Here is a 19,230-nt window from a genome sequence, read left to right as displayed (position 1 = left end):
ATTAATATTGTTAACAATAATAATAATAATAAAATAAGTTCTTACATATACTAAACGCATTATATATTGATATTAATAGTGTGTTTATGTTATAGCTAATATATTATTGTTATTAACCATTTACTAATAATATTCATTTTAATATTATATTTTTAATATTCTTTATATTAATAATAATAAAATTTGTCAATGAGCATCCATAATAAAATTATAATATTAATTATTACATATAGTAATATTATAATATAATGATGTTAATAGTATGTTTCATTATTAATATAACATTGTTAATGTTATTAATCGTTTATTACTGATATTATTATTAATATTAACATGTGTAGTATTAATGCTAATATGATATTTTTTAAAAAAAAATAGGTTAATATTACTATTAATAATATAATCATATTGAATGTGTGGTCTATTTGGAATTGGGTTCGAGGAATGTTAAAATTTTAAATTATGAATGACAAAGGATTAGATTATATGGAATATTTTTCATGTAATACATTATACAATGGAACATTTTCAGTTTCTTTGATCTACTTCTATCTTTAAATTATTAAAAAAAAATCATAAAACATGACTAGCGTTATAATTTATTAAGAAAATATTTGAGTTTATAATTTATCAAAATATTTTTAAGTTTTATATTACTAGATTTTATATTACTTCAATATTAATAAATTCCTTTAAATTATTTTAAAGTCAATTTAAATCATTTAAAATCAATTTAAATTATTTAAATTTTGCAAATAGTAGTTTTCTTTAAAAATTAGAACATTAAATTTGTTCGGTGTAATATTGATTAGCATATAAATGATGGAAAGTGAAGTGTTAAGCCTATATCAATCACATTTACTGATGTAATTGTGCTAGTTACTAATACTACTAATATTGCTAATAGTAGTAATAAGATTATATTGTAAATATTAATATATAGTTAATGTCAATATTAATATTGTTATTATCACTATTCACTTAATATTAATGTAATTTCTAAATTTTATTAATGAATATAACTTTAATAGAATAATATTAATGTATAATACCATCATTATATTAAAATACTATTATATCTCTTTTTTACATTTATATTATTAACGTCATTAAATTTACACATTATTACTAATGTATTGAAATTACATGATGATGATGATGGTGGTGGTTAATGTCCACTAAGGCCAAACTTTGGTCTATCGGACCTAAAGAAACGAATTATTTAGTTTGATTTAAGATTTTATTCCTATGCTCAAAAAGCTTGGAGAGAAGCCTCCCAAGCTCAATATAATTTTGACATTGTAAAAGGCTAGGAAGGTCAGTATTGCAACAAAAATGATGAAACTAAGATCTGATATGGTTGTACACGGGGCACTCTAAGAGGAAGTGATTTTCATCCTTGATGTTCATATTCTCACAGAGATGGTAGATCCTTTCCATCCATGGTGTTTTAGGAACTGCCCAACGACTCGTTTCACTATGGAGCTCATGAGAGTTCATTCTAATATTTACTATATTAATTTTTTTCTTTGAATTAGTTAAAACAAAGCGATACCTTTGATCTTCTAGGGTGGGGTTGATGACCTCGTTATAATATCTTAATTTTATTTTAGCTACTAAATATTTCTCACACCACATTTTTTCTTTGAACTTAGAAGTAACAATATTTTTAATGCTATTAATGTTTTGTATTGCAACATTCGCGTCGATCTCCCAATGGTTTAACCAGTCCCTTGTCTCTTTATACCAACCTTGTTTGAGCCTTAGGTGGTTTTGGCGGGAATTTAAAGCTTGCTTAGGAGGTCTATGGTCTCCTCCGTTATGGAGTTTGTGCTTGTACAACAGAAGCATAGTCATAGCTGGGCTCTCAATCGAGGAAAGACCCACTTCTATAAGGATAATATGATAGGGTGTATTTCTTTTAATTTTGAGGTTATACTTTATAAAACACTTCTGGATTTGCTCAATATTTGTCTAGGATTCTCTAGAGATGCTGCAACCCCAAACCTCACATCCATATAAGGTAACATGAGTGACTAAAATTTCAATGAGGAACTTGTTTAAATCCCACATTACGATGTTTTTCATTTTACAATGATTTTCAAGACCAAACTAAGATTTCCACCCCCCATTAATCCTTTTCTCAATGCTATAGTTCAATTTGAGCTTGTGATGAATATCAATTCATAGGTACTTGTAAGAAGACACTTCCTCCATGTTACTACTGTCATACAAAAAATTAGCATAAGTGCCCTTCTTGGATTTGATAATCATAACTTTTTTTTGTCAGTGTTAACAGTCATACCCATGGTAGAGCATAAATCCTTAAGGAGCCTAAGTGGCTTATCAAGATTAGACGAGCACCTTGCGAGAAGAACAATATCATCAGCATAGAGAAGAAGGATGATCACTATCCCAGCTAAGATCGTGCTAGCACATGTTGCTTCCTTTAAACAACCTTCTAGCTTGTCGATGTAAATGCCAAATAGGGTAGGGGAGAGGAAGCAACCTTGTTTAACTCCGATATTACACTTAATATCTTTTGACCAACCCTCATTGCTCTTTAACTTAGTAATCACATTCTTGTATAACCTTATAGCGACAACTCTCAACTCGAAAGGAACCTTTATCTCTTCTAATCTATTCCACAAGTTGTTTCTAAGAACCGTATCGAAAGCCTTTCTAAAGTCCACAAAGCAACAAAAGAGATTGGATTTATCATTGCGACATTCCTCCACAATGATCCTAAGCATAATGAGGCGGTCTGTTGTTGAGTGATGTCTTATAAAACCCACTTGGCATTTAGCCCACTTACCTTTACTTTCAATCCATATGCTCAACTTCTTTTCCAAAAATAATACCATATAACTTGGCTAAGAGAGGGCTGATCATAATTGTCCAATAATTAGAGGGGTTATCTATATCCCCACTTTTAAAATAGGGATAATGGGGCTCTAAGTCCATGGTTTGGGGAACTCTTGCTTGACTACTTGATTGAAAAGCTTGTGGATGTGGGAATGAGGACAAGACCTCCAATTTTTAAGATTTCCGCCTAATAACCTTGAATGTTATAAATAACAAAATTAATTATACTTTTTATTCAAAATTATATTATTATTATTATTATTATTATTATTTCTTAAACATTATTAATAAATACAATGATAATATTACATTAATAGAATTTTATTATTATATAATAAGAGTTATATTAAAATACTATTATATTTCCTTATTAAATTAATATTACTAAAATTATCAAAATTAACGTATTGATATAATCATTAATGTAATATATTATTATGAATAACAAGATTAATTATATTTTTAAAATTATATTAATATTATTAAATAATTATTATTATGAAGATTATCATTTAATATTCAAAATATTTATTAATAATGTAACATAAAATTAATACTAAAACCATTAATCAATTTAATATTTGATATTAATACTTAGAATAATTTAATACTAATACAAAATAAAATTTATGTACTAAAATAATATAGTAATAGACTAATTATATATATAGATAAAAAAACAATAGCCACATGATTAAGTTGAGTTAAGAGAAACCCTGGTGTGTGAAACCGTTAGATGATTATTTGAACATGCACATGTTTCATAATCCAATGCACAATCATAATATTAATATTATAATTTTTATAATCCAACGCATATTTAATGATTTAATGTACATTTTGGAAGGCATGTTTTAGTGTATGCTTTATAAGTTTTATTTTCAATTCAGTTGTTACTAATTCTAATATGTGGTCATCAACATATCTATGATGGTCAAACTTATTATTGAAATTTGTAATTAAAAATAATAATAATATACTAACTTTCCAACGAAAAAAACAAAGATACCTGCCTATAATTATAATTATTTAAAATACATAATATATTTTATATTAAATTTAATTAACATAACTAAATTATTGAGTTTATTGATGACTACAAAAAATTATTTTAATTATAAAAATTGCATAAAGGAATACATAACCATCCGTCGTTATATGTCGTATAAATTATAGTAACATATCCTAGAGAATATTGATTAGAAGAAAATAGTGTTTCTGCTTTCATCAGCCATGTTAAACAAAATCATAGTATTATATATATATATATATATATATATATATTTGTTATTTTATAATATTAGGAAGGTTGAACATAAAAATTATTTTCTCTTGCATTGCCTTATTTTTACTTGATTTTTATTTCCAAAATATTTGTAATACTATCAATCTTTTTGACTCATTTCTGAAACTTTTATCACACTTCTAATCTTATTGATTTGTTAGTTAGTGTAACTATAGTGATCATGGTGCACTTCTTTCCTTTGCTTTTGATCATAATTTTTTTTACAAAAAGATAAGTAATTTTTTACTTTATTAAAGTCTGGTTGACCACATTGATCTTAATGGGTGTTAATTCTCATTATCATCATAAATATAATACACTGAAATACAATATATTTAAAATAATAAATATAAAAGAATTATAATAAATATAGCTTAAAATGTGTTTTTTTTTGTTTTCTCTTATGCTATGGTTCACAAACATTGGGTGGCCATTACATCAACGTGAAAATTTGGGCAGATCTCTTTTAAAGCCTGTCGTTCAGACTAGCAAGGACTAACCCAAAGGGAGTCGAGGAGAATTAACCTTGTGACCTCCCGATCGGTGAGACAATTAACCACGGAGACTCCACCAATTGAGATAACCTTGGGGCTAGCTTAAAATATGTTATATGGTAAATTTATATGGGTTAATCCAACCTAATAAATAGCTAAGAATATTTCTCTTTCAATAATAGTTTTTTTCCAATATTTAACATTAAAAAAACTATTTTTTATCAATTTAAGTAGAAATTTTGAATGAGAAAAATAATGAAATGTAAAAAATTGAATATCTTTTTCAAATATATAGTTTGTATTCATGGAAAGTTCTATAAGTATCTATTCGTTTGAGAATATTTTTTTAGTATAATATATGATGTGTCTAAATGTTGATATGGTATTTATGTACATAAATGCTAAAATAAATGTGATGAAATTAATATGCATATAAAGGATAAAGGATAGGTGGTACTAGTGCGGCTAGAGCTAACCAGCCATATAATTTAATGCCCTCAGAGCAGCTCGCAACTTAGCCCGATAACACGGGAGCGGGCAAATATTATTTAATGCCGAATTTGCCCGCTCCCGTGTTATCGCTTTAAGTCGCGTGCTGCTCTGAGGGCATTAAATACCCAATATATGGTTGGTTAGCTCTTTCCGTACTAGTGCAAGATTTGTCGGGAGGGAAGAGAGGGCCGTTGGGGAGTTGGGGAATTGTTTTATGATTTTTTAAAATTTAGAAAATTAATGAAAATAGAAACATAATATCAATGATAAAGTTTGGTTTATTTATGGAATGTTTCATTATAAATAAAATGGTTTTGTTAAATATGAATTATTTTTGAAATCATTGAGATAAGAAAAAATTATACGAAAAATATTAGCTTTATACTTTTTAATGGGCTCTCTTGCATTAAAAATAGAAAATAAACTAAAATAATAATCAATGTTTACAAGGTGGAAATGGGTCATTATTAACACACCTATAAGAAAGCATGCACATTCTTAGGAATGTGAAAACATTTCTAGCTATTAAGTTTGGCAAGCCGTTGAACACTCAACTAGAACACTAGGTAGGCATGGCTCATGAATGCACATGTATTCTCAAGAATGTGCATCTAGGTAGGCATGGCTCATGAATGCACATGTATTCTCAATAATGTGCATCTAGGTAGGCATGGATCATGAATGCACATGTATTCTCAATATTGTGCATCTATTTTCATGATTGTACATGTGTTCCTAATGCGACATATTGTTTTATGCACTAGGGACATTTTTTTCCTCAATTTGAACCACAGAGTGTGTTTTTGGAATCCCATCGACAAAAAGATTTTCTTCCTCGTATATACTAAGTTACAAGTAAATGAATTTTATCTTCTTCATATGTTAAGTAACCATTATAATCGAATTTTTAATTATTATTTTGTTTGAAAATTCGTATATAAAATTGGAATAAATAAAATAAAGTAAAAAAAATGAAGCCCTAAACATGAGCATCATATATAATTGTCGGACACTTCATCACTATAGAGCATAATGAGAACGCAAACCCACTGTCACCAAATATCAATTCCAAACTACCAAACACCAACACCAAACAAAGAAATCACAATGTTGGAATTGATAAATCCTTGCCTACTTTGAGGGAACTCTTACATTATCTCCAAAACATAAAAGAGCTCTCATTGTTGACTCTAGAAACTTCACTAAATTTAATAATATCATCCACTTTTAATGCCCAAGACATATTAAGTCATTTCCTTATTACAAGGGTAGTATATATCAATACCATCAAATATATCTAAACAGATAGCAAATTAAAAGACTTCAGCATTACAAAATAATATTGAATTATATCTTTATTCATTCACACAAGAAATAATGAGGAGATATCAATCAATAAGAATGGAATTTGAATGGACCAATGCACCTACCAAACAATTCAATGCCATTAGATGGCAAGGTGGTAAGGTAGTCCAAGATTTTTGATATGCATCCTTGTAAAAATAGGAAGGTACATACATATTTCTTGAGAAACCTATTAGAAGAGTCGAGTTTCAGACTCCGTATCAACTACTTTGACATGGAAAATTCCAGGTAGTGGGTTGTGTATCTACACAAAATAGAGAGAATACTAGGTGCAACCTAGCACTATGTCTTTGTCCACCCAAATGATGGAATATACCATGTTCCCAACATCCTCTAGTAGTGGATAGAATCTTTGAAACCCAAACCACCATAGCTACGCTGACTTGAACCCTAGAGCAACATTGCATCTTTGAAGCATCTTCACAATTGGAGTGACTAGAATGTGATGTTGTAGTGTGGGTTTTCCATCATCTCTAAAACATGGTTTGACAAGGAGAAGTAAAACAATGGAAGGTGTGAACCTCATATACATATATACCAATTGTAGATAGAATGTTTATGGGCTGTTGGAGGTTGTGACAGTAGAGCTTTATGGACAATTTTATTATCTTCAAAGATCCATTTATATGATATATATATATATATATATATATATATATATATATATATATATATATATATATATATATATATATATATATATATATATATATATATATATTTCTTCAAAGATCCATTTATATGTTGCTTCTAATAACTACACCTTAGAAGCACTCCCCACACCAATATATGCATTACTACTAGTTTTTACCATTGAGGTTATAGTGGAAGGTACTTCATTTTTTCTACCACATACATAGGTATGGTGAACTAAAATGATCCCTCCTTGAACTATTCATATGCTTTTATTCCATATTATAGATGCATTTAGTTTTGGTATAATTGTGGTGTCCCTTTAATGCTTCTACAGATTGTGCTGAAACTTGGCGAGAAGCCATGCCCACTAAGAATGAGCACATCCTCTTCTGCTAAGGTACCATTTTTCAAATTAAATTTTGTTGAAATGGTTATTTTGTTACGTTATTTTATTTAGCTCACTAAAACATTATAAATCTGTATATAGGGTGGCTTATTTTCCTATCTATTCATGATGTAATTGACACATCATTCACCAAAATCCACTATTCTACCACCAGTTGCCCCTCACTATCTTTTTGGTATCAATCACCTATATCAAGGAACTTCCATCATTTATAGAAACATTGAGGGTTAATCACATCATACCTCTACCACCTCTCCCATGGTATTTATACACAGAGGCTACATCCATAGACCATCCAGCAATCTCCCCGATTGCCACCATCACTATTTCATTCTGAACAATTTCCCACATATCGCCCATGCATCCCATTGACCATCATCCCATGGTGGAAATTGAGTGGATTTGATAGTAGACGTTTCCTCGAAGTAGGTTATGTAACCAATTAATGCCTTTGAAATGAATCTTTATAATCTCCCTAGATGTTCATGGTCATATAGTTCACTAATGAAACTATTATGCGTCATGAATTTAATTTTATAAATTTAAGTTGAAATTGCATGCTATGGTTGTTGTAACTATTATAGGATGGTATAATATAGAATTTGGGGTTTGAAAGGAGGGTAACACCCTCACAATTGGTTGTATTATTTGAGATGACTTCTCTTGGCTGAAATAGAAGTTGTATATTTGTAGGTTTGATGATTCATTATAGAAAAAAATTATGATAATGTTCTTTGTTTTTGCATTCCTCAGAGAGATAAAGCACATTATAAAATATAAAATGTGGGATACATCTTCTATTAACGGGAGAAAGATCAACGTATTGGATGTAAATTATGGTGGTGAGGGTGGAATACCAAGTAAATCCATTTTTCATATAGGCCATCATATGACATAGTTTCATGTTTGGACATGAGTTGTTACTCTCCATATGGGGCAGACCCTCCATTATGTTAAAAAAGTACAGTTGATACAATTTAGAGTGTGTGGTAAATTCGCAGTTACATGGTGATGATGCATTATCACACATGGTGAAGTGAGCACTCTAATGTGTTGCATGGATTGAACCTAGTTCATATTTTTCAATACATGTTAGTAACACATAATGCTACTCTCTACATGTATTTGTTCACCACACAAAACTAGAAAGGCCACGCCAATGGTGCACTACGAATGGGCTTCTTCAATAGTATTAGAATTTCAAGTGAAATGAAAAGTATAAACTTATCAGAAATTCCCTCCAATATTACTATCATCCAAAATAATGAATGTTATGTTAAAATTACACTATTTTTTGTTAATGGGTTATCAATTAATTTTTTCTAACATTCATTATCTAGATCAAATTTTCAATCATTATTATAGTATTTTTGTTATGTAAGGTGAATTACATTATCTAAAAACCAAGAAATTACATCAACAATTTAGAAGAGTTATTTTGGTTGCTCATAAGGGAGGCCAGACCACAAACAAAACTATACCCTTCAAAATGACACAAGAGACACACAAAAAATAGAAAGGGACTATCATCCAACAAACCTATGTTATGGAATTTCCCTATCTTGACATGTATATAAAATATTACATAAGAGATAACATAAAATTGTTCCACCATATAGATAATGGGAGCAATTATGAGTCTAATCTTGCAACTAGAATAGGGTCCATAGGATCAACTAGGGTTCTAGGTCCTACTGGAGGGATGTTGAGGCGCTGCTCAATCCTTGTCTATTGAAAATATGTCATTTCCAATCTCTAGTCATAGTACTTCATGCGGACATCCATATGGTCTAAGCTCTAAAAAATACCCCTTTCAACTACTTGATTATCCGTCAATGTGCTCCCCAATAGGAATTTAATATGCTAATAGAGATCTACTACCTACAAATACTAGTTTACTCGAACAGATATGTTCCACGTATCCTAAAGTGAACATTTTCTTTCTTCTTCCACCACAACATCTTGGATGAAATTTATTTCTAGGATGCTTCTGCTTCATACTTAGCTAACTCCTCCTACACATGTATAGGGATCTGCTCCCTAATTGCAGCTACAAAATCTACCACTCTATTCTATAAACTTGATCTTTCTCTTCGAGATCACCTCTTGTATTGTGCAAAACCTCTACTTAGTCTATGTCTCTCCTTTGACACGATGAAGACAATATCAACACGTAGATATGTACACTAAAAATTGTTCTAGAATAAAGGATCCTCATTCCCCCTAAACTGATGTGCTTTTCATAGTCCCACAACTTTGCTACACTTAGAACCTACACCAACTGACAGGGTATCTTGTCGTGTGGGTTAATCTCCAACTCCTTTATATCAAGCGCTCCAAACTCCTTCAAATTCCTAGATCCAAATTCTCTTAGTTGTATTCAGCCACTTATCGCACGAACCAACCTTTAGACCTCAACCAAGAACCATGCATTGAAAGCACCAACTATCCCCCACAACTTCATAACAAAATGACCACTAATGCCAATCAACCTAGCCACCGAGGAAATGGGTTGTTAGGTCCATATAATATTGGTGTAACCCCTTATTATTATTAGTTAAATCCCCTTATTATATTGTTGTGTCCATGTAGTCCCCATATTGTTATTATTGTGCCCCATAGAAGCCAACTATTGTTATTATTATGCCCTTACATTATTATGGTTAGGTTGACTCTGATTATATTATGACCCCTTAGACTCCTATATATAGAAAGGAGGTCTTGTCATTTCTATCGTCCAAGAATTTTTCATTTTTGTAATGTAAAGGAGTTTTCCCCCTCGAAGAGGCTGAATTCTAAGGTGTTTATCTCTCTTCTCTATCCTTTTGTGAGCTGGTTTCATAACCTTTGGTATCAGAGCTTTGGATTCTAGGGTTTCGCTGCTCCAAATAGGTCATCGTGGAATGTTCACTATAAATTCTTTTCTATGGCATTTTAGAAGCTACAAAAAACCATTTGCCCTGAAATCGTTCTGAACTTCGGATCTAAATTTCAGAGCTTGTCTCGCTACATTTGCAGAGATATGACGTGAGAAGGTTAGGGTTTTTGTAGACTCCCGAATTACATTCCAAAAGGGTGACCTGGGGAAAAAATCATAACTGTCTCTCTGAGGATAAGATCGAAATTTCATCAGAAGTTGTAGAAAGAGGACAGACTATAGTTTCTTGTGTATAATTTTCAGATTTCAAAGTCAAAACAGTGACAGGTGGAACTTAATACAAGTTCACTCTTCTTAAAATGTATATTATCAGACCATCTTGGGAGATTGTACATAACTCTCCCTTGGAGAATCCAATTTTGATCAGACTGGTGGCATTAGAAAGAGGACGTGGAGGGCCACTGTAGGTCGCGATTTCAGAACTGGAAGATCCAAAATTACAGAGTTACAGTCGTTTCAATATCGAGCTCCTAAAATCAAGAGAAGGCGATATGAGGAAGTTTGATGGCAAAGATGCAGTAAATTGGATACTACAGACGGAGCAATATTTCGATCTACATGAGGTGCAACTATTACAAAAGGTATGTATTGCATCTTCATATTCAGAACTGGATCTATTTTTATAGTATAAAGGGTTTTATTCTTGTAAACCACTTGTTACATGGTAAATTTTCACAGAGGAAATGATAGAAAATTATGAGGATACAAAGAGAAACACATTCTTTACCCAATTGATAAATCTCAAACAAAAGTGTTCAATGGCAGAGCACATTGAGGACTTTCAAAAATTGAATATAAGGGTAAATGATATTCTAAAGAAGCAAAGGATTGACATCTTCATAGGTACTTTAAAGGATAACATTCAACATGAGGTTTGTCTTCGAGGAACTGATTCATTGGAGAAGGCATACAGGTGAGCAAGAAAAATTGAAAGCGAAATTATGGAAACAAGGAACCCCACCACTAACGACTATAATTATGTAGGTGTTTTTTCTCCTAGCCTTCCAAACCTACAAGGTTTACACCACAATAATTGGAATAAAAAAGACAAAAATGGATTTGTTACAATTGTGATAGCAAATGCACTAAAGGTCATAAGTGTGCTGAGAAAAAATTATTTTACATAGATTGTGAAGAGGAGGAAGAAAGGATCAAGAAACATCAAAAGAAGAGGATGCACACCAGGAACCAACCGTGGAGAAATAAGAAATGAATCTGACCATATATTGTAAAGCATTGGCAAGAATTACCACTCCTCAAACTCTCAAGATAGAAGGACATATCAATAAGAAAAAGTTCGAGAAGTGAAAGATCACATCAAGAAAGAAGAAATTAATCCAACCATATCTTATAATGCATTGGCTGGAATTACCACTCCTCAAACTATCAAGGTAGAAGGACATTTCAAGATGAAAAATGTTCAAGAAGTGAAAGATCACATCAAGGATCAAGAAATGAATCCGGCCATCTCTTGTAAAGCATTGGAAGAAATTACCACTCCTAAAACTCTCAAGATAGAAGGACATATGAAGAAGAAAAGGGTTCAAACAATGAAATATCACATCGAGCCTCAACAACAAGTTCTCCAACTTCTAAAGGATAATGCAACTTTGGTGTAGAATCGAATGAAAAAATAGGTAGATCAACGTCACAGTGAAAAGAAATTTGATGTAGGTGATTAGGTATTTTTATGGCTACATCTCAAGCAATCTATTTATGAGAAGGAAATGTTGGTAATAGTACATGCACTTAAGAAATGGCAACCTTACCCAATGGGAAGACACTTCAAGGTAAAAATGGATCATGATAGTCCTAAATTCTCTTTAGAACAAAAAAAATGCGTCACAAATATGTTGGGTTATGACTTTGACATCATCTACAGAAAAGGAAAGCAAAATTTTGTTGCGGATGCACTCTCATGAAAGGATGAGGATATGGAAGCATTGTTTTGTGCTATTTCTATTCTCCACCCAGATTGGATAGACGAAGCAAGGGATGAATCGAAGAAGGATGAAGAAGTTTGGGCACTCATTCAAAAGTTGCAGAAGATCCCAGTTAAAACAATATTGCTAGAACTTGACGAGGAAGGAAAAATCATATTGGAACCTGGAGCACTCATAGAAACAAGAACACGACAGCTACAAAATCAATCAATTTCATAGTATCTCACCAAGTGGAAGAACTTACCTCCTGAAGATTCCACATGGGAGGACAAGAATTTTATACAGAAGCATCAAGAGTTACTCAAGCGTTGAGGACAACACTTTTGGAAGGAGAGGGGCATGTTAGGTCCCTATACTACTGGTGTAACCCCTTATTATTATTAGTACAACCCCCTTATTATATTTTTTTGCACATGTAGTCCCCATATTTTTATTATTGTGCCCCATAGAAGCCCACTATTGTTATTATTGTGCCCTTACATTATTATCGTTAGGTTGGCTCTGATTATATTATGACCTCCTAGACTCCTATATATAGAGAGGAGGTCTTGTCATTTGTATCATCCAAGAAATTTTCATTTGTGTACTGTAAAGGAGGTTTCCCCCTCGAAGAGGTTGAATTCTAAGGCGTTTAGCTCTCTTTTCTATCATTTTTTGAGCTATTTCATAGCATGGGTGTTATCATGCTCAACAACTAGGGTTTATCACCAGCTTGAATTACCCCTTGCTCCTAAATAGTATTCAGAACTAGTCTAGTTTTCATAGAATCTAAAGAACATGACTGCACAATGAGAATTGAAGCAATACAAAAAGGAAATATAGACCCAAATTCCCAATACCCCACAAATGATAGATAACAACACACAATTTCAAAGCATAAGCTTCCTACTTTCCAATGAATATCGTACCAACTTCTCGCCAGATAAGACACCTTACCTCCCTTCATACTTTATACAAGGGATTCAACATGGGTATAATGATCAATATTCCCCAAGGAAATAATAGAGGGGAAGGATATTCATAGAGACAATTATAGCAAGAGTAAAACACAAACATACAAAGTGGAAAGATTCCAAGTGTTAAAATAGAAGTTACCTAGAGAGATGTGAGTTTTCCTTAGATCCATGGGTCACTCATCCCAATTGTGACCTCCCTGATTCAAACTGTCATTGATAGGCTGAAATATCATCCTATCATCCCTCTACGAAAAGGACATTACATGCCACCATCGCACTAGGGTCGTGAATAATGCATGCCTCTACTTTCTATTATAATTCCCTTTACTACTCATATATTTTCGATATTCTTTCCTTATTCCACTCTTAAGCAGATCTTTATTGCCCATTGATATCAAATAGTGAGTTATAGACTCCCCTTTCTACATTAATCTTTCATTCACAACTTTGAAATCCTCCTTCTCTCATGCTTGAAGATATTCCCATCAAACAAACGAGATACTCCCATTATAATTCCCATTACTAGTCATCTATTTTCCATATTCTTACCTTATTCCACTCTCATACATATCTTTATTGCCCATTGATATCAAATAGTGAGTTACAGACTCCCCTTTCTGCATTAATCTTTCCATTTCCAACTTTGAAATCCTCCTTCTCTCATGCTTGAAGATACTGCGATCAAACAAACGAGATACTCCCATCGAACTTTCTTCATTAATCTTTCCATTCGCAACTTTGAAATCCTCCTTCTCCCATGCTAGAAGATACTCCCATCGAACAAACAACTTCCATTCATGTCACATAATTGGCTTATTCGAAATTACTCATGAGTTATCACATGTGCAGGGGACACTTTTCCACAGCCCCATATCTATTGGTTAAGTGGGTCAGTCGCATATGCACCCATCTCTGAATTAGCCAACCTATCTGAGATCATTATTAGAATATTATTAAAAATTATTACTATTTATTTAAAAACAAAATATAGATATTTGAAAACAATAGGATAATATAAATAACATAACAGTTAATTACACTAATTTAGAAATTATATATATTATAGTTATAGGATAAAATGTGTATGTCTTGTTATGTGGGAGTGAACATTCGAATCAAATGGGATAAAAAAATTGAAGCCAAAGATATTAATTTTTTTCGTGAAACGTGAAAAATACTGGCCATTAGGATTGGGATTTTGGTTAGAGATAATTTCATAGGAAAAAGCGGAGAAAGTGATTCAATCAAATTTATTGAATTGAGACTTATTTTATAATCTACTTTGAGGGCTATTTGTAATTGGTATGTATTTAACCTGAAGTTTATAGGTTTCTTTAAATAAAAATAAAGTATTTTTTAAATAAAAATAAAGTATTTTTTATATTAAAAAATAATATCATTTATATAATTAAAATAAAAAAACATACATATGTATAGGTTAGTTTTACTTAAAAGTATTATAGAATATATTTTACTTTAATTGTACTTTCTTTATTGTTTATTGGTACTACAACTCAACACAATAGAGATATGGTAAAAATATTTCTCTCATCTATGAGGACTCCTTCTTCCACATATGTGAATCAACAAGTGGGTTCTTTGCCATTGCCTTCTACACTACAAGGATTATTGACCCAAACTGATAGTGATAGTGAGGGGAGGCCGCACCCAAATGGGATTGAAGATTCTACACACACAGATACATACCAACGGGATGGGATTGGGCTTTCTGCATCTGGTGCAATTAAACTGGGATTGGGTGACTTCATATTCTACAACGTATTGGTTGGAAGGGCAGCTATGTATGATTACATGACAGTTTACACATGCTACCTTGCCATAATAGCAGGCCTCGGTGTAACATTGATTCTGTTGGCCTTCTGTCAGAAGGCTTTGCCTGCTTTCCCTGTTTGAATTTCTTTGGGTGTAATTTTTTATTTCTTAACTCGTCTTGTAATGGAAGCTTTCGTGGTTCAGATCACGACTCACCTTTTTCTTTTTTGATATTAGAGCAGAATAACTCCAATCCCCAAAGTTGCACTTAGCTTGAATACCCTTAAATAGACTGCTGGATATCGTGAGGCCACAAATCAACTCAGCTCTGACAAGGGAAGCCAAATTTTCTTTGTTGTAAACTGATAAATTCAGCACAAATAGCATTGATTATGTTGTATTCTATTCTTATCATTTCCTTCGGCAAAGCAATATACTCTGTAATTTGATTTTGTATTTGAAATTTACTGCAAGAGGAAATCTATGGAAATTTGAAAACAGTATTCTGATTATTTTATCAAATGACAAAGAGCGTTTAGAAAGATAATTGCACAATGATCTAGTCCAAGAAAACAAGGTTTTCCACAAACCAATTAACTCTTATAGAAAAATTCAACAATTCCAATTTAATAATCTTATCGGCCTCTCTTTGTACCTTTTGGGACAATTGCTAGTTTACTCTAATTGTACTTTCTTTATTGTTTATTGATACTGCAACTCAACACAATAGAGATATGGTAAAAATATTTCTCTCATCTCAACTATAAATAAGATATTTTCATTTTGAAATAACAAATTTTTTATATAATTTTTGAAATTATTTAAAAATAATTAAAGAAAATATTATTTATATTTTCATATTTCACTTAAATCAAAAAATAATAAATTTTAATATTCATTTTAAGTATTTTATTCTAATATCAACTCTAAGATATACATATATATATGAGAAGTAATTGAAAGTAAAAATATTAAATTCCTCCGTTATAATAATAATAAGAGGGAGATGTGTCATTAATTCAATTCTTAGTAATTAAAAAATTCAATACGCATCATATGAAATTAAATAATATTGAAATATGTTCAAAACTCTATTAATAGGAAAAAAAAAAAAATTGGACAATGTGATTTATAAATAAATAAAAAATCAACTTTGGGTTAACTAAATTACTTCAATCTCAACAATTTATATAGTTGATGATGATGATGCTATATTTGATATAAAGTAATTGAAAAAAAAATATATTGTAATAACATTTCAAGTATCATTATTTTATTTGTTGGCCCTACTATTAAGGTTAATTTTGAATCGGACATGTATTTGTTGGAATCGCATGTTTAAGCTATTTTATTCCACGTATTCAAGGAATTTTCAAAAAAAAATCAAAATACAATTTAAAAATGAAATATTGTATATATATATATATATATATATACAGAGAGAGAGAGAGAGAGAGAGAGAGAGAGAGAGAGAGAGAGCTGTAATTTTTGGAGATGCAATTCTTTTAAGTTTTGCGCTATAAAAAAACGTCTTGTTCCATGAGATTTTATGGATCTTGGCCTTGTTATATTCATGGTTAAGATGGATCTATATCGATATTTTGTATTATCCCCCAATAACAAATTTTTAAAGTAATAAAACATAAAATCAACAAAGTCAAACATAAAGTTTAACAATTCTATTAAATATGTGTTTATAGGAATATTTAGTATGAATATTAATTTCCTAGAGGGTTACATAGTGTCAAATAGAATTTTTTATATACATTTAATTTGATATAATTAGCTAAAAATTAAAGTTTGCAACAAGGATTTATATACACTTAATTTCTTATAAATATTTCAAATGACATTGAAAATTTTATATAACTCAATGAAATTTTTTATAGATTTAATTGTTTGCAAACTATTATTGAAATAATAAGGTGTCATGTACCCAATTTACAACATTATGTAAGTGCATAATTTATATATATTCGCATTCATTGATTTACCCCAATCCCTATCTAATATATACATTAACCCGTACACCCATGAAGTCCTATCTCTGTATCAATTAGACATGACTCTTTTGTCAAGGCAAGTCAATCTAAGTCGTTGGTTGGCATTGAAACTTGTGTTAAGTGATATGTATCCATTGGCTAGCAGCTTGGATTCAAGTTAATTCGGATTGTCTATTAATTGCCTGCACTGTCCACTGTACGTGATGTGTGCAGTCCTGAACGGCACAGCTACCGCCTCCGGATTCCTCTTGAAATCGACGGTGTTGGGATTTGCTGAGTGATCGAACGGTTGTGGATGGATCATTCAACTTTCACAATCCTTGGTATGGATTCGGGGACTCATTCATCCGTCGTTTCTCTTGTTTCTCTGATCGGTCTACTGCTTCCATCCATAGTTTTTGCTATCCACTTCGATGCAGGATTCTATGGAGTTTGTGAAGTGCGCTCGGATTGCCAAAACCTGTCTTCAACACCAGAGTCAGTTTACCAAGTAAGATTTCAACTGTGTAGTTACTTTTTCTCATTTTTCTTTGTTGTAACATTGGTAAAACCCTGTCCTCTCTGCAAACTAAGTTCTCTTCCTTTTCTATGAGAACTTCTTTAGTTATTTAACCTATCTATGGTGGTTGTATGCAGGGTCACTTCCACTTTGGCTTCAAGCTTGGTTCCAATTGGGAGCAAATCCTTCCAGGAGTGGGGTTACCTTCAAGGTTTCTGTCAGGTATGAGGGTTTCTGCCCTGGTTGTGTTACATTAAGCTACAGTTCTTTTATTAATCTCTTGCAGAAGGGATGATTAACCCTTCTTGTGTAGTCTAGCTATCTTCTCGAACTAAATACTCATATTTGGTATTTGCTAATGTATATGTATTGTAGAGGCAATACCTCTCTGGTTTCGGTCCAGAAGCTTGAGTCCTGTTGCTCTTGTGCTATTATTTTTTTTTCAAGAAGCGGATTAAATTCAAGGGTTTTCACCTCTGAGATTTTTTTTTGAGCCGCACTAGCCAACTTTGTAAATGTAATAAGTTTCCTACAGTATGACCCATCTCTGTTTTTAGTTTTTTTTTAACACTAGAAGACACATACATTTGTAATCTTGTTTAATGGGTAATAAATTGGTAGATTTTGTGCATCTGGAAGGTTTTCTTCCTGGGTTATGTTCCATAAAGTACTCTTGTTGATTTCAAGTGATACTATCATGTATTATTGTCCTTCGACTGTTATTTCTTTTTGGCTCCTTTAGCTTTGCTATTCTGCAGAGGTGATGATTATTTTTTTTTTGTTTGGTAAATCGACTCGGACAGTATAAACATCTGCTAATTCTTGTTTGTAAATTGACCTGGACAGTATCATCATTTGTTAATTCTTGTTTGTAAATCGACCTGGACAGTGTATTCATCCCCTAATTCTTGTTTGAGTGCTAACTGAGTTATCTCTGATGGGGTTTTGAAAGGACGCTTATAGTTCAGGTTTGAGTTTTCAGATGGAATTATAGAAGCCTGTTCACCTGGAGAATGGGGTCGACCATCTTTTAGAGACAACATAAATAGGTATTCCTTCTAAATTTTAATTCATGTTGCGAAAAGCATTTAGGTTTAGATCTGAGTCCTTAAACCCAGGTTCCTGGTGCACCTTGGGTTGCATTATTTTCTCACAGGAACTAATTTAACTTTCTACAGCAAGGTTATGACAGAGCCCAGTCTTTAGGAGCTATCTCCCTACTTCACCGCAACTGCTCTTTTTTTTTTAGAAATAAGATTATGGCCTAATTTTTTTTTCTAAATTTGTTCCAAGCCATTTTTGTTGGGTTTGAAATGTTTTCCAGCTTGTTGTAATTCTTCCCATGCTCTAGAGCATTAAACGAACTAGGCATACTAGAAGTCTCGCTTAATTAATTTTTTTTTTTTATAATCTTTTCCTACATCACTACCCCAGCAATCTTTATTACTCTAGAAAATGGTCCAGATTCGGTTATTTTCTCTTCTTTTTTTGTTGCAGAACCCTACAATTCCTTGGCAGAGCACTGCTCGTATTTTATCATAGTAGAAGAGCGAATGTTTTTTGAGCTATTCAGTT

General features: G+C 31.8%; 1 pseudogene; it reads left to right on the top strand.

Annotated features, from left to right (window-relative positions):
- The first annotated feature begins 14,934 nt into the window (after positions 1-14,934).
- Positions 14,935-15,294, top strand: LOC149239157 (presenilin-like protein At2g29900 pseudogene; annotated as a pseudogene).
- The last annotated feature ends 3,936 nt before the right edge of the window (positions 15,295-19,230 follow it).

Source organism: Pinus tabuliformis, chromosome 8 (genome assembly GCF_031772625.1).
Source record: "Pinus tabuliformis cultivar Carrire ecotype Pingquan chromosome 8, CPIR1, whole genome shotgun sequence".
In the NCBI taxonomy this organism is placed as follows: domain Eukaryota; kingdom Viridiplantae; phylum Streptophyta; class Pinopsida; order Pinales; family Pinaceae; genus Pinus; species Pinus tabuliformis.
Note: the sequence above shows the minus strand (reverse complement) of the source record. Positions and strands in the feature narration are given on the sequence as shown.